Source organism: Herpailurus yagouaroundi, unplaced genomic scaffold (genome assembly GCF_014898765.1).
Source record: "Herpailurus yagouaroundi ecotype Mexico unplaced genomic scaffold, PumYag 159, whole genome shotgun sequence".
Lineage (NCBI taxonomy): Eukaryota > Metazoa > Chordata > Mammalia > Carnivora > Felidae > Herpailurus > Herpailurus yagouaroundi.
Genome location: NW_024412400.1, coordinates 69,289,506 through 69,306,931, shown reverse-complemented (window position 1 = coordinate 69,306,931; position 17,426 = coordinate 69,289,506). Strand labels below are relative to the sequence as shown.

The 17,426-nt window shown below is 35.7% G+C and overlaps 1 long non-coding RNA gene across 1 annotated transcript in view; it reads left to right on the top strand.

Moving 5' to 3' along the window:
* The window catches only part of LOC121034010 (uncharacterized), a 203,073-nt gene extending 186,331 nt beyond the window's left edge, over positions 1–16,742 (top strand). Inside the window, exon 3 of the long non-coding RNA XR_005792245.1 lies at positions 16,676–16,742. This is a non-coding gene — a long non-coding RNA (uncharacterized LOC121034010). The remainder of the gene's footprint in view (positions 1–16,675) is intronic.
* Positions 16,743–17,426: the final 684 nt, after the last annotated feature.

Genomic DNA, 17,426 nt, shown 5'->3' with positions numbered 1-17,426 from the left:
CTTTCTTTCTTTCTTTCTTTCTTTCTTTCTTTCTTTCTTTCTTTCTTGCTGTGTATTTTCAGTTTATCCCTTCTCCTATGGCAGAATCTTACAGGGATCTTAAATAGACAGCCAGGAGTGGAGTCAATTGCCCTCCTCCTTGGGAATCCTTGAACAGCAATGTTTGTCTTCTAAGAATTGTGAAATTACAGATCTTTGATTATTTTTATAACCCCTTAGCCGTTGCTTTCTGGTTGGTCTTGGCATTTTATATTGCATAGGCACAGCTAGAAACTGACAAATGTCTCTAGGGGAGATTGCATGTAGAACATTGGTTCATTTCTCAGAGGCTCTTGGGATCTCAGCTCTCCAAGTGTTGGGTGCCTAAAATGCTCTCAATTTCTTCAATATCACAGGTTTTAATGAACCCAACTGTTAGAGTTGTTTTCAATTAAAGGGTACGTCTGGTATCAGTACTACGTCATAGTTACTATACTTTATTTATTTCAACTTGACTGTAAGCCTTTTGAGGGTGAATGGAATGCTGTCATAAAAACTTAGGTTAGGGGGCGCCTGGGTGGCTCAGTCGGTTAAGCAGCTGACTTCAGCTCAGGTCATGATCTCGCGGTCCGTGAGTTCAAGCCCCGTGTCGGGCTCTGTGCTGACAGCTTAGAGCCCGGAGCCTGTTTCAGATTCTGTGTCTCCCTCTCTCTGACCCTCCCCCGTTCATGCTCTGTCTCTCCCTGTCTCAAAAATAAATAAACGTTAAAAAAAAAAATTAAAAAAAAAACCTTAAGTTAGTACATTGGTAAGCATATTACATATTTTATCAATGTATAAAAGGGAATATAATTCTTTTGCTTTTCAATCACTAAAACTCCAATGCTACAGGAAGGATAACGGAATGGAAATAATTAATGTTTCATAGTTGGAAATAGTTGGATGCTTAATCCAAGTTTTATACCACAAAGTGTATCACTTAGCCAAGTTATTTAACATGACTTTGAACAAAAAGATGATGGCATTTCCCAGTATTTGCATGGAGATTGACTGATACAACACATAGTAAGTGCTCTTACATATTCAGTTGATTTCTTTGACCCTCCATCCAGCTTAGTAACACACATTTTGACTATAGTGACCAAGTCAGCATTTAAATGTTTGTTTGTTTTTGAGAGAGAGAGAGAGCACAGAGCACACAGGGATGAGCAGAGAGAGAGGGAGACAGAGAATCCCAAGCAGCTTCTCAGCACAGAGCCTGATGCAGGACTTGAGCTCATAAACCATGAGATCATGACCTGAGCTGAAATCAAGTCTGATACTTAACCAGCTGAGCCACCCAGGCACCCCAAACAAGTCAGCACTTATTTCTCCAAAGAAGAACAAGAATGACATTCTTAGGTACTTGTACAAAGTTTTAGTTTTACAGATTTAGGGATAACAGTGACGCATGTGATAGAGGGCTGGTACTTCTATGGAACCTTCCAATGTTGCTTCAGTTTTACTGATGCACTCCAGGAAATCAAGAATAAACCTAAAAGCACAACCCAACAGAAGGGGAGGAGTCAGTTTCCTTTATGCCTCAGAGTTAGCAAGGAATTTAGCCTTATGAGAACAGAAGTGAAGTTCAAAAACTAACTTAAGCCTGTGCACAGTATCATTTTCTCTCTTGAATCAAACTGCTCTGTGTCAAAAGGGGGAAATGCTCAGGACAGTTGCCTTCACATAGCTGAGTTCAGCTTCTTTTGATCCAGCAAGGAGACATTACAACCTCAGAAAGACAGACTTGATGGAAAGTCCCAAAGACCTGAGTACGGGTCAAGGCTGTCATCTAAATAGACTTAGTTCTTACCCATCAGACTACACAGCAGATAAATGTTACATCTAGGAGATGAAGGCTTGATATTCGTCTTATACCTGGGATCAGTTTTATTCCCTTTATATAATTTACCATTAACTCCTCTATGTTGATGCTTCCCCTGAGCTATTAAAGCAGGATTTTCAGGGCTTTAAAAATGGGTTTTGTTCTTGTGAAAATAATCTCAGGCATTATGTAAATATAGCACTTTAAAAAGACTTAAAATCATGTATATGAGAAATAAAGTATTATGGAGTCATTTGTATCTCTGCCTTTGTGGATTATAGTTACATTTGAAGCATCAATAGGAAAAAAATGTAAGCCTATTCTACACCAAAGTAAGGAGATAAAACGTTGAGTAGCATAGTCAAGATCTTCTCAATTTAGTTTAATGCAGATACTATTAAAGTTTAATCAAAATGTTGATATTAAAAATTTCCCAAATAAGAAATAGTATTAGAGAAAACGAGGAGAAAAACAACTAATGCCTGTGAAATATTATTTGCTCTTCATGATGATCCAGAGCAGATGAAAGTCTAAGTTGAATTTAATTTTTTTTAGTCATAAATCTAGATGACCCAAACAATCTGAGATATTCCCAGTAGACTCTGGAAAAATGTCAGTTGTGTGTGTACCTTTTCTCTGTTCTTCCGAAAGAAGCAGCTGGGGGAGACTTACAGTCTGGTTTTACTATCTTTACCTTTACTGACTTCTAAAATGGAAAATTTTTATTTTCTGGTTGTCTTGAAGCTATCTACCTTACGACAAGGGCAGTCAGGAATGGAAGACCTTCAGTTATTTTTTGTGTCCCTACAAAAAACCCCTAAATTTCTTTGCACTAACCCTGGAATGCTTTCATTCATCAAAATATTCAGCAAACAGTCAATCTTGGAAGTATGCACCTGATATTGATTAGAATGCCAAAAACAATATTAAATTTAAAATACACTGTTAAAAGATTCTAGTGTGGATCTTACTTCTTGGAGTAGAATCCATTTGAGCTATGGAGAAATGGGGACTTAAGACAATGACTCTTGGTCATTTAGTTTTATTGTTTCTACGTATCTTTAGGTATCTTAAACAGTTTGCCAAATTGTGAATTTAGGACAAATATGTAATATTTTGTCTTCCATAGTTATGAAGTATTTCATCTCTACGAAAAAGTAAAGAAATGATATTGTAAAGATGTGAGAACCCATTATAAACTTGCTAAATCATATTAAGTGTACCAAATTTATTTTAGTATTTCTTTTACACTTTTGAAGCAGGATAACATTGTAGATGTAGTTTCAACCTTTTGAGTACTCATTCCTGAACCCTTTTTCTCTGTTGGAATAATTGCTCTCCTAAATGTGGTATGTAATATTTTATGTAAGTCTATATGTACATAGAAATGTATATACATTTAGGGGTGCCTGGGTGGCTCAGTCGATTAAGCGTCCAACTTTGGCTTAGGTCATGATCTCGCGGTTCTTGAGTTCAAGCCCCACATCGGGCTCTGTCTGACAGCTTGGATCCTGGATCCTGCTTCAGATTCTGTGTTTCCCCTCTCTCTCTGCCCTTTCCCCACTCGTGGTGTGTCTCTTTCTGTCTCTCACAAATAAATAAAAACATTAAAAAAATTAAATAATAAAAATGTATATATATTTATATACTGTACATTTAAAACATATATTCTATGTAATATGCATATATGTATATCTGCAAGCAATATTTATGTGTATGTTGCATGTTTTTAGCATCCTTAAAAACTATACATATTGGAAATAGTCTTTTTCAACTTCTAGTTCAGTCATTTTAGCTGCTATATATGATTCCTTCCTGTCTATCGTTCAGAATTTACTTAACCATTCTTTTGATAATACATTTTAAGTTGATTCCATTTTTTTTAATGAATGTGTAAATGTTGCAATTGACATTCTTGTGAATGACTTGAGGTCACATGGGAGAATTTCTTCAAGACAGGTGCCTAGGAGGGGGACTGCTGGAAATAAGGGCATTTATATTTTCAACTTGACTTTGTATTAGTAGTTGTACTAATTTACATTCCCACCAGCAACAAAGTAGAAACTGTTTCTCTACATCATTGCTTATTCTTGTATATGATATTTTTGTGCATTGCCTGGAGAGGTCATAAAATTAAGTCAAAACCAGCTCCAGAAATGTTTTGCTACTTTAGTCTTATAGTCTCAAGGACTGTGTATCTGTTGTTTAGAAGATTTGATGAATCAAAACTCCTAAATTTTGGGCAGTCTACACAGCCTAAAAGGGAATCAAAACTAGAGGTTGTTTATCCTGCTCGCTCCTTCCTCTTTCCCCCTAGTTTCATCCTGTAAGTCACAGTAGACAGTGAAATAGGCTCCTTGAAGCATTAATCATCATCTGTGTTTCCGCATCTGTGTTTGCAAGCTAAAAAATATGCTGCATTAGTTTTCACACAGGGAAAGCATGTCAGAGTTTTCATTACAGGTCTTATTTCTTTATGCATCAATGAAATTGTTGAACTAGCCTAGTAATTTTAGAGTTTTAAATTCTATTCTATACCTTTATTAGAGTCAGTCACTTTGCAGAAATAAGCAAATCTCTGAAAGTAGTGGTCTTATATAATGCAACTAGTTACAACAAAAATTAACAAGTTTGTTTTACTTATATAGATAATAGACCTACCTAAAAAAAATTATTGAAAACTCCTTCCCTCTATCGATCTATCTTTCTATCTATCTATCTATCTATCTATCTATACATCTATCTATCATCTATCTCCAAGGGACTACATATGTTACCAAATCCTGTATAGATTATATTTAAGATAATAGTTATAAGGACATTTCCCAAAATGTCCTGCAAAGGCTAGTGTGTGAGACAGTGAGCCAGTGCCTACATTGCAGTACTTTTTTTAGAGGGCACAGATCCCTGGATTTTCACCCTATCTGGTCAATAAACCACAAATCCTCTACAGGTTTCTGACACTTGCTCTTCTGTACTGATTCCCAAACAGTGGGGTGATTTGTTCCTCCCTGAGTTCATGTTGCCTGGACCCACATCACACAATTCCAAACAAAGACTAATCCAAAAACACACTTTGTCACAAGAACCACTATTGACAGCCTGTCATCTCCCAATAGATCCAGTTGAATGTAGAAATGGAATAAGAATTTTATTAAAAGTTTTCAAAAGGCTTTGTTGCCAAATTAGATTATTTTCATCTCATAATTGTCTTCATAAAGAAGCAAAGTCCACAAGTTTATTTTTCTCCTAATACTGTTCTGATGGTAGTGGAAATAAAATGAAAGCTATTAGAATTGGTATCTAGCTAGATAATAATAAAAAAAAAATTGGCTAAAGTAGAGAATCATGAAAGCAACACAAGCCCATGGTAAATGTTTTACTTGGCTTAAAACATATAAATGTACATTCATTTGCAATATTGTTAAGTAGAGTTAAGGTTTTTTTTTCCTTAGAGCATACATTGATTGACTAGATTTTTGTTTATTTTTTATAGCATAAACCAGTGCAGAATTTAACCTATAATTTAAATGTTTTCTTCTCTAGAGCAGAACATGATTTTTTTTCTTTTTTAGAACATGATTTTAAAGACACTTGCAAAGAAATCTTCTAGGTTTTTATTACTTCTCAGTCTTCTGCATTGGTTATCCCACATATAAGATCTGTTTCTTTGGCTTTAATTACCCATTTCTTAGGAAAACAGAAAGAGAATAGTCTAGAGTGATAGAAAACCTTCCAAACATAAAAATCAACATTGCTTCAAATAATTTTGTGATTCACAAACAGACCAGAAACACAATTCAGCATCTAGAGGCAAAATCCACAGACCTCTAGGACCAGGCTCTAGAACCAGGAAGCAAGAAGTGGCTGGGTTTAACTCTGTGTTGTAACAAGGACCAGATTGGCTCACACAGGGCCTGGAGGCATATTAATGGCATTACACTGAGACAAGATACACTTACAAGTAGAGATTTTAAAAGTTTTGAGGGCTACCTCTTTTGGTACGCTGTATTGAGCTGCTGCTTGGAGCGAGGGATGGAAGAGAAAGGGAGGCATAGCAGGACCCAGGCCAAAGTGCCTATTGACTCAGAAACTACACTTGCGACAACCTCAGGAAACAAAGGCTCAAGATTTCTTAGAAGACTTGTTTCTGAAGTACATACCCGTGAGCTGCTGGAGAGACAACTGTAAAACCCACAGACTCAGGTTGGAACTCAGGGGAGAGAAACAGATAAAGACACAAAGAAAGAACAGAAATGGCAACAACAACATGAAACTTTCCAAGAAATTCCCAGTCAATGTGGACCTGAAAATTAAAATTCCAAAGCACAAGAGAAGATCAGCTCCATGACAGATAGTCACAAAGTCAACAGACATGTTTTTTTTTTCTTGAATTCAAAATGATTGGACTTTCTCACTTCAAATAGTATCTTTCTCATTCCCTATACCCTCCTCTTCTTGAACTTATATGAGGTGTATGTTGGAGCTTCTCAAACTTTCCCTGGCATTTTTTCCCTTTTCTTTCATATTTTCATCTATTTATATCGCTTTGTAGTCTACTGGGTCAATTCCTTAGTCAAATGTTCTAATTACTTCATTTTTTTCTCTGGTTTGCCCAAATTAGTATACATCCATAATTTAATTTTAATGTTATTTTCATTTCCAAAATTAGTGTGACATTTTAAAGTAATCTTCATAAGGTTTTGATCCATATTTGTCTGCTTTTGCTTCATAATTTCTGTACTTTATGGATATTTTTTCTTCTTTTAACATTTTGAGGATTTTCAGAGCCATTTAAATGTGTTTTTCCCCAAAGGATTGTTTTAATTATTTGCATTTATTGAGGAGGAAATCATACAGCCAGCTAGATTATTATTCAAGAATGAGAAAGAAAGAAGATATTACCAAAATACAAGAGCTGAGAGTTTATAATTGAAGCATTCTTGCTGACACATTACTAGAAGATGTGCTTCATCTAAATCAATCAATCAATCAATCAATCAATCAAGGAAAGGAATGTGATGTTATAAGTACTCATGAACCAAAATAGTGGTAAATGATATTGGTAAGGCTATTAATTTCCTTAAATTATAAGGAAAAAAAATACAGCTCTAAGCCTTAGAGGATTATTATTTCAGTAGCCAAAGCATATTAATTCTTGTATTTGGGAAGAAAAAGATGCACTGAATGGCTTTAGACTTTGTTGGGACTATGTAAAGTAAATGTTATTGCTAACATTTAAGAGCAGACACTAAAATATTATGAAAACCCATTTTTTTTCTTAGCATTTTTGGGAAAGCTATATATATGTGAGATAGAGTTATCTAAATAAAATTCAATCCAACAGATGGCAAAAAATGGAAACAGAAAAAATATGAAAGAGAATGTGAAAGAAGTAAATAAATGAAGTGGAATAAATAAGTCCATATCTAACTAGTAATTATAAGACATGTTAATGCACTAAACTTACATGTACAGATGAAGGGTACTGGATACTATATTGAAATAAAATTTAGACAAACACACCTAAGCTACTGAGAAAGTAGTGTGGAAAAGTTGTAAATGAAAGAAATATAGTATGAAATTCTAACCAAGTGCTGCTGGTATAATGATATTAATATGAGACAAAATAAAATTTAAGAGAGAAAAACATTATTAGTGTTGGAGAGAAATTTTACAAAATGATGGAAAGAAAAAACTAAGATACTGCAGTAGAGAACCTGCACAGAATTCACATTTTTTTTCTTGAAAAAGTTGCAGAAAAGGAAAAGTACACTCATGGACCAGAATAAGTGTTTTTTTTTTTTTTCTCTAACAGAGTAGAGATTTTTTTTCTCTAAGCAGATTCATTCATTCTTGTGTTCTTCAGTAAATATTTTTGAGTACCAGAATGTCACAAGTTCTGTGCTAGGGATTAAAATAACAACAAAAAAAGAGGTAAGCATACAAGTTGATATACCTTATAATTAGCAGTGTAAATGAGGAGGAATTTATTATAGGAATTGACCTGAATATATTTCAAAAATATTTTATTGAATTGAAGACCAAATTACTTACTGATACTTACAGCAAGAGGCCAACCATAGCATTTTAAAAAGACTGTGGCTATAGTATATGTAGTAAAAGTCCAAAAATATACAATGTAATGAAATACAATGAATTCTTTCTTTTGGAAAGGATGGAGGGAGGTGGGACTGGGATTATAAAGCCTGTAGAAGAAAAGATCCAGAAGTTTCCATTTCATATGTTAATATTCTTTTTAATCAAAATATTTGAGGCAAGGGGTGCCTGGGTGGCGCAGTCCGTTAAGCGTCCGACTTCAGCCAGGTCACGATCTCAGGGTCTGTGAGTTCGAGCCCCGCGTCGGGCTCTGGGCTGATGGCTCAGAGCCTGGAGCCTGTTTCCGATTCTGTGTCTCCCTCTGTCTCTCTGCCCCTCTCCCATTCATGCTCTGTCTCTCTCTGTCCCAAAAATAAATAAACATTGAAAAAAAAATTAAAAAAAAATATTTGAGGCAAACATGGTAAAATATGAAATTTTGTTTAGCTGAATGGTAGGGTCTTTTAAACCCTATGATTTTCTGTATTTAATGGGAAAAAACATTAAAACTCTTTATAAACTTCAGAAGTACTGTGTAATTATTCAGAACTTCAGAATTCAGTACTTCAGAATTATTGTACAATTTACTTTGCCAAAGGCCTTGACACTGTTTTGAAAGCACACTGTTCACTAAACCTTAAAAAAAATTCCATAGTAACCATTGCACCATGCAACAAATGCTCCTTGAATCTGTTGTATCTGTAAGAAAGATAGAGATTTGGGATTATGGTGGGAGTATGGTAAAACAAGTGTATTGTAAGAAAATTAGCTTTCTCTTACGGTTAATTTTTTTGAAGTTTATTTGTTTATTTTGAGAGAGAGAAAGAGAGCGTGTGGGCACATGAGTGAGGGAGGAGCAGAGAGAGAGGAAGAGAAAATCCCAAGCGGCTCAGAGCCCAACGAGGGACTTGAACCTGCGAACCTTGAGATCATGACCTGAGCCAAAATCAAAGAGTCAGACACTTGATGGACTGAGCCACCCAGGGCCCTCTAAGAAATACTACTTGAGTGCATATGTCTTGGGCACTTTTCTAGGTTTTGGAGAAATGATAGTAAGCAAAATATCCTCATAGAACTTGCCGATAGTGATAGAGGTAAACAACATCAAATAATTACATGCAAAAGTGGTACAAACTGGTACATGTGGGTATGAACTTAGGAAAAAGGATTTATCATAGGGAGATCAGGGAAGATGATTTTTGAGCTAAGGCCTCAATACCAGTGACTGAGCCACCTCGGCACTCTTCTCTTACTCTTAATTTTTTAATGTTTCCTATTTCCAGGCTCTAAAACTAGTGGATATAAAGCAAAATGGAGTCTTTGAAAAGCAAATAAATGTAGTATTTAAGTAAATATCTGAAAACATTGTTGTAGGTTGTAGCCAAACACTTATCAAATGTTAAGAAGCGAGAAGATATCATCTCCGGTTTTTCAGTATATAGTTCTATCATAGTAACCACTGCTGGATAATTTATGGAGGCTGTAGACATAAGGTATGTGTATAAAAGGTGGAAAGGTGAAAAAGGAGATAATAAGTTTTCTTACTTTTCAAGGTATTTCTCGGGTTTTCCTTCTGTTGTTTTTTTGGTTTTGTTTTTGTTTTTTTTTTAAATCCTGTCCCTGTTTCAATTTTTTTTCTCTAAACAGACTCATTCATTCATTCATGTATTCTTCAATAAATATTTTTGAGTACTAGTATGTCATAGGTTCTGGGCTAGGGATTAAAATAACTAAAAAACAAACCCAAACTCTATTCAAGGTAATTTATTGCTTTTTCATGCCCAGAGACATATTGAAGTAGTTAATGTTTAATGTCCACGTAGAGATTTTAAATCACTGAGAAGGCTTCCTCTCAAGAATAAACAATCAGCTAACTGAACAAACAAAACCCTGTATCATGTTAAAATGCCATTGTCATACAATGCCCAGATCATTTGGTGGTAGGGACTGTGTGGAACCTTGCATTTCCTTAACACACTGTCTTTACAGCTCATTGCTTGTAATTACATACTCAAGGTCACTTTCTTTCCAGACACTGAGATCACTAGATCATGGCCTAGGTCTGTTTATCCATTTCTATAAACCTACCACCTTATATAATAATGCGTACTAGGCACACAGTAAACATTTGTGGAATAAATGAAGAATATAAATGTAGTAATGCATGTTTAATGTGTCTGTGTTACTCTGTTTCTTGCCTCTTCTGACAGTGCCAAGTAACTTGTCTTTAGAACAAGATTCAAGATGAATCATTAAGAAATAGCAACTTGAGGGGCGCCTGGGTGGCGCAGTCGGTTAAGCGTCCGACTTCAACCAGGTCACGATCTCACGGTCTGTGAGTTCGAGCCCCGCGTCGGGCTCTGGGCTGATGGCTCAGAGCCTGGAGCCTGTTTCCGATTTTGTGTCTCCCTCTCTCTCTGCCCCTCGCCCGTTCATGCTCTGTCTCTCTCTGTCCCAAAAATAAATAAACGTTGAAAAAAAAAATTAAAAAAAAAAAAAAAAAAGAAATAGCAACTTGAAATTTAATGTATCAGGAACGATGCCCTTTTTTTTTATTCCTTCTTATGCTTTTGGCCCTAACAACATTTCAGGATAAATGATACTATTTTTAATTGCTTTTTAACATTAAGTAAAGGGAATACTAATATTTTAAAAAATAGGTATGATGTATTCGGTAACTAAATCTATGCAATTATTGTATATATTATTGTATATACTTATAAAATTATTGTATATATTTATAAAATATATAAATATACTCACAATTTATGTTTCGGTTAGCATGTGGCAAGAGCAGTTCTGTGATGAAAGACATCTAGATGTCCCAGCACCCCTTGGCCAGACTACAGCAATGGATGTTCTCCGACTGGTTTACTGTGACATCTTCATTTCATGAAGATGTTGTTCTTGTTTTGTACCAACTGTGGGTTTTTTTAAAATCACCTCTGTATCTGTTTTCTTTCTTTTTCTTTTTAGCTCAAACCTACCAGTTTATCAGCACATCCTGCTGGCTCTAGATTCAATTTTGAATATTTTAGCTCTCCCACAATTTTGGCTGCTAACACCCTGGTCAAAGCCATCATCATCCCTCCCAGGATGCAAACAGTAGCTTCCATTTGTGCTTCTTGTTTCCATTCTTGCTCTGATTGTCTGTTCTTTACCAAGAAGCCACGGGGAGCCTCCAACAATGTCACACAGGGCAGCCCCTTGCTCCAAGGTCTGTACTAGCTTCCTGTCTCCTTAGATGAGAATGAAAGAGCTCTCCATGTCCTACAGGTCCCTGCATCATCTGACCTTGGCCACCTCTTTGACTTTGTTGCAGACCTTTCTTGCCTCTGAGTCTTTGTTTTTTCTTATTCCTTCTGCCTGGAAATCGTTAACTGAAGACATGTAACAGTTTGTTCCCACCTTTATTTAAGTCCTATTTCAAGTGTCACAACTTCAGACAGGCTGTCCCTGACCTCTCTACAAAAATAGATCACTTTGTCATTCTTGATTCTTTTATTATGAGGTTGTACCATATCTTGTTATCTATCTGTCTGTCTGTCTATCTGCCTATCTACTTCCCTCCCTCCCTCCCCAACTACAATGTTAGCTATGGGTTTTATTTCAACCTCAGCGTAACCCAGGGCATAGACAGTGTCTGGTACATGGATGGTACTCAGTAAAGACATTTTGAATACGTTTTTTTTTTTCCTCCTTGAAGTCTTCCCTTATGGTTGTTGCCTTCATTTTCTTCCTTGTTTGTTCTAATGTTAGTACCATTTTTAAAGCACATGTTTTATCTTCATGATTGTGGATTACATAGACAGAGGAGCATGCCTTCTGTTTCCCTGGTGCTTAGTATATTTTTGCTCCTAGTGGTAATAATGGGGTTGTCACTGCCTGCTATTTATAGTAAAATAATAGGTAGAAAATAATAACTAGAAAGAACTCATTATTGCCTGGCATTTTAACCTGCTGTCATGTTATTGTGCAGTGTCCAGATTGTTTTAGAATTTTGCCAATGTTTCATGGTACTTTACTGTTGCCTATTGGCACAATAGTTCCTGTTAGGCAGATTCTTAGCTCATGAACCTGGTATTTTCCCTTTTAACAGAATCTCCGCTAGTGTTTTTGCTAATTACTAAGACATTTCCAAGTTTTACTTGTAATTTATTTGTAATTAGGAGAATTGTGAAAAGCTAAATCCCATCATAAAAGACTAGAAATGTTGTGTATAAAGGGGAAGTTTTATAAAAGGAGTGATTAAGACCTATGTCTCTGGAGCTAGACCTTCCAGATTTCATCTTACTCTGTCACATTGTGACTTTTTGTCAAATTGATTAAATTCTCTTTGTCTGAGTTTCCTCATCTGGAAATTGGAGATAACCATCCCTGCCCCATGGATTATTGTAGAGATGAATGAGTTAATGTATTCCAAATACTTCTAACAGTCCCAGAAACATCATATTACTGAATAATTATCAGGTCTTATTATTATATAGTGGCACAGTTACTATTAAAGGCCCATATTTGTGAGAAAAGAATTTATTGGTATTTACACTTGACATATAATACATTAAATTTTTTTTATTTTTTTTTTAAATTTTTTTTTTCAACGTTTATTTATTTTTGGGACAGAGAGAGACAGAGCATGAACAGGGGAGGGGCAGAGAGAGAGGGAGACACAGAATCGGAAACAGGCTCCAGGCTCTGAGCCATCAGCCCAGAGCCCGACGCGGGGCTCGAACTCACGGACCACGAGATCGTGACCTGGCTGAAGTCGGACGCTTAACCGACTGCGCCACCCAGGCGCCCCGACATATAATACATTATTGAAACTCATGCAACATATTTGAAGAAAAAAACAACTTTAATTATCCTAACTAAACTGTATTTGTCTAATATTGGTCAACTCTTTTGAAAATTATCCTTGAATGGAGAGATAGGTAACAGACAGTCAATAGTTCATTAGAAGTAGTAATCTCACTTTTTTCCCATTAATGAGCGATGATCGTTCACTTTGCTCTTGTAAGAAACTATAATGACATTTGAAAATCACAAAATATAACCTGCTTTGCAGAGACTTTGTATTTATTTTTCCATCCTATATTTTACATTTGTTTTAGAAGTTTATAAAACCTAACAAGGAGGCTTTTTGTAAAATTTCAATGAGTTGGGAATTATTTTTGTTGGTCTTAGCCTATAAATTGACACATCTAATGGCCAGCAAATTAAAAAACATGCAACAGATCCAGGAAAAAATACCAACTGCAAAAAGAAAGGTGAAATGACAAGTAAATTTTCTAAAATTAGTTAAATGAAAAGCATAAATGTATTGGAAATGAATTACATTAAACTAAACATTGCTTTAAATATCACTATTTTTTACATATCTATGATACCTCTCTAAAAGATTATTGGTGCCTATTTAAAAATTTGTTTTGGGGTGCCTGGATGGCTCGTTTGGTTAAGGGTGCCACTGTGGCTCAGGTCATGATCTCTTGGTTCGTGAGTTCGAGCCCCACATTGGGCTCTGTGCTGAGAGCTCAGAGCCTGGAGCCTGCTTCGGATTCTGTGCCTCCCTCTCTCTCTCTGCCCCTCCCCTGCTCACACTCTGTCTGTCTCTTTCAAAAATAAATAAAACATTAAAAAATTTAAGACTTTGTTTCAGTCTTTTTGTATTTAACACTTATAAACAGTAAAGAATTTCTATGAACGGTTCTTTAAAGGAGACACTTGGAAAACTTCAAGGTAACTTTATTTTCCCTATTTTACTTTAAATGTATTTTTCCCTTTGAAATTTAGTGAACCCCTCCTACTGAATTTTGGAAGTCTTTCATTTTTTACCAAAGGCAACATGCTTGCTAAGAGTCAACTGAGAGCAATATTTGTGCAGGAATTTTAATTTAATAGATACACCAGTTTATAATGGAAACATCAATGCAACACTAACAACAGTGGAAGTGTAGACATTGCTGATTATATTAATGCTGTAGACTTACTTTCTCCAAATGAAGATCATTCCATTTTCTATCTTTTTACTACTTGAAATAAAACATATTTACATTTCTTCTCCAAGAAACATCATTCAACATACATCTGACTACAACTTTGAGTGCCATGAATGCGTGAAGGCTTGTTTTGCTCAGTCTCATTATCTGTATGGTGGAAACTGTACTATCAGTAAAGATGCTCTCATCAAGAAATCACTTCAAATAGTGTCACTACCTGACACTTTTATTAAAAACGCTAGTGATAGTAAATGTACTTATTGAAACTGTATTTACTACTCAGCTATGCAAGCTTTATTAACATTTTTCTTTTTTAATGGATTATAAATAAATTATCTGAATAGTTTCCTTTTTAAAAATATTGCCCAGTACTCAGCCTATTCAAGAGTCTGAAGTACTGCATTGAGAAATCATTTAATCTGTATCAGGCATAATTCTTGGCCACTGAAAAAGGACATTAGCCACAAATCACACTACCTCATCTGCCTGTGTGCACCGTATCCCAAGTCATCAGACTGTTTACTGTCTGGTCTGTCTGATTAAGAACTAGTGGAGACTGAGGAACAGCATAGGTAAGCTTTGTCTCAAGCAGAAAATCCTCAAACCAAGTCAAGATCCAGATCACATATATCTAACTTCCTTTTGTAATTTGGGCAGAGGAGTGTAGAATTGATGTAAGAGATTTGATTCATGTCTGGGTTGCACTTACACTATTTATTGTTTGCTACTCTTTGACTACTTACACAGTAGAGGCAGCCCTGAAGACCAATGTTCCCATAGGCAGTTGACATATATTTGATGGCATTTGGGTTAAAACACAGCATAAATAAAACCAGCTTGTCTTGTACTATATTAAAACCATAGAGATGGAAAAAAAATCAATGTTTTTTTTTTTTCTGTATAGAAAAGGATGAAACTCATGAAGAAAAGAACTAATATTATCCAATTTTGGGTAAAGGCAACAGAAACACAAAAGCACATAGACTACTTTTATAGAGAAAGATGTAGGGAAATAGACATTTTTATATGTAGTGGAGATTAGATTGCCAATCCTGTAAACCGTCTCGTTACCTTGATTTCAGAGGACAACAGTTAGGTTACATCGTGGTAATGCTGACTTGATGAGTGCATGATACAGTAATGTAAGGAAACAAAGATTGATATTAAAATGACTACAGAGTCTCTGAGGAGTACACACAGATCAATATGGTGTAAGTCATAGACTACCCTCCTCTATAGAAGAGTCTTGTAAGAAAGTGAAGCCAATTCTTCTGAGAAGTTTTCCCACTCTCCCAATGAACTGTAAATTATCATAGTCAAACACAATATTAAACCATTCCTTTCTTGGAACTTAAAGGCCTTTGGAAGATTAACTATCGCCCCAAATAATGAAATGAATGAAGTTTTCTTACATTTATTAAAAGTTTTTTTTTCAACATTTATTTATTTTTGGGACAGAGAGAGACAGAGCATGAACAGGGGAGGGGCAGAGAGAGAGGGAGACACAGAATCGGAAACAGGCTCCAGGCTCTGAGCCATCAGCCCAGAGCCTGACACGGGGCTCGAACTCACGGAGTGCGAGATCGTGACCTGGCTGAAGTCGGACGCTTAACCGACTGCGCCACCCAGGCGCCCCAGTTTTCTTTCAAATTATAGTTTCTTCCACATTATTTTACCAAAGTGGGCCTGAATCAAGAGCTTTTTGTCTCAGGGCATATTGAGTGTGCTAATAACCAGATATACAGAGTTGGGCTGACCCAGAGCCATCTAGCTAGTTAGTCTCAGTCACACCCCTGATTGGTGTTTAGAGGTACAGGGCAAATTACTGTGTGATTCTTAGCTCATGTAAGTCCGAGATAGAATGGCTCACATGTAGAGTTTTCAGCAAGCAAAGTGAATTTCTAAATTACAGCTTCTCTCCTTAGATGTAATCAGTAAATTGATTAGTAAATGGGTTCATAGAGGTGTTTGGCTTCCTGACTAGGGAGCCTTCCCCCACCCCCCATTTGTTATGGCTATTCCATGCAATGATGAATATGGGCGGGTACCTCATAAACAGTCACATTACAGACAGACAACTTCTGAGTATGGAATGGAGGCATTTACATAAACAGAGGCTCATTCTCTGCTTCATGCTGTATTGCAGTTTTTCATGCCCATTAACTATCTACTCTGCCCGCACTTGAGCCCCTGTGCTAACATTAAAGTAAGTTCATCTTCAAGGGAAAAAATATATCTCAGGAGATTCGTCTCAGATAGAGTGTTTGAATAACATTAAGTGAACCAAGCAAAAATAAAATGCTAATGAAATTAGTGTAGTCAGATTTTAAAGTTGATGAGAATAAACAAATTCTTCTGATAAAGTATAACCATAACACTTAGTATGTTTTTCATTGCAGTATTTGGGAAAAAATACAATTGTGTATTGCAATAATTTGACTTTTTAAATATATTTAAGAATTTTTCTTTTTGCTGCTCTTTCTAAAGTAAAAAGTCTATTGGGAGAAAATTTGATTGTCCTATATAACTTAGTTATTAAGACTAACCTGACTCCTTTATTTTCATTGACTCTAGTATTTGAAAGATGACATAAAATACAGCATCTTTTTATTAGGCTCTATCCTAGTAATATGAAGAATTCACATAAATTTTAAAGGACTCCATGTGTTCCATACAAAACACTTAATTAGATATTCACAGCAATCATATGAAATAAAGTGCTTTTCTCTTTTTACAGGTGAGGAAACTGAAGTTCAGAGAGGTGATTTCCCCAAATTATATACAGTTGTACAGGGCAGAGTAAGTTCCAACTTGAAAATAATTGTTCTATAGTTTTATTCAACAGCGTTTTTTTTCTCTTTCTTTCTTTCTTTCTTTCTTTCTTTCTTTCTTTCTTTCCATTTTGTGCAAAGCAAAGAGATAGCAGAACAGAGTACAAGACAATATTTACCTTGGTGGCACTACAGCCAAGGATATGTGTTTGGAAAAGAGCATGTGCAAGTGAGGGGAAAGAGAGAGAAATATACAAGCAGTAACAATATAATGTGATAAAAGCTAAATGTGATAATAAATTCAAAATGCATAGCATCGCAAAATCGGTAGCAAATATTACTTTGGGAATGTGTCAGGAAACCCTCAGAAGGGAGGTAATTTATAATATAAGTTGGGAAGGACAAGTGGATTAGGTATTAATCAAGTAGAAAGATCAAAGAAGGCATTTTTAGCATAAACAATAGATGTGAAGTGAAAGGAACTAATAAGTATTCTTGAGCAGCTGAGTTGTTTGTGTGTGGTTCTATAGCCCTGGTGTAATGACCAAGTGAGTGAGACTATAAAGCTAAAAACCATAGAGAGCCTCAGAGGTTTTGCATGTCATGGTAAGGAGTTTGGATTTTCTTTTTGGTCAATAGGGACCCACTGAAAGTGTTGAAATTCATTCAAAGCTTGAACTTCCTTCCCCAAAACTAAGTGCAGTAAGCACCAGTCTT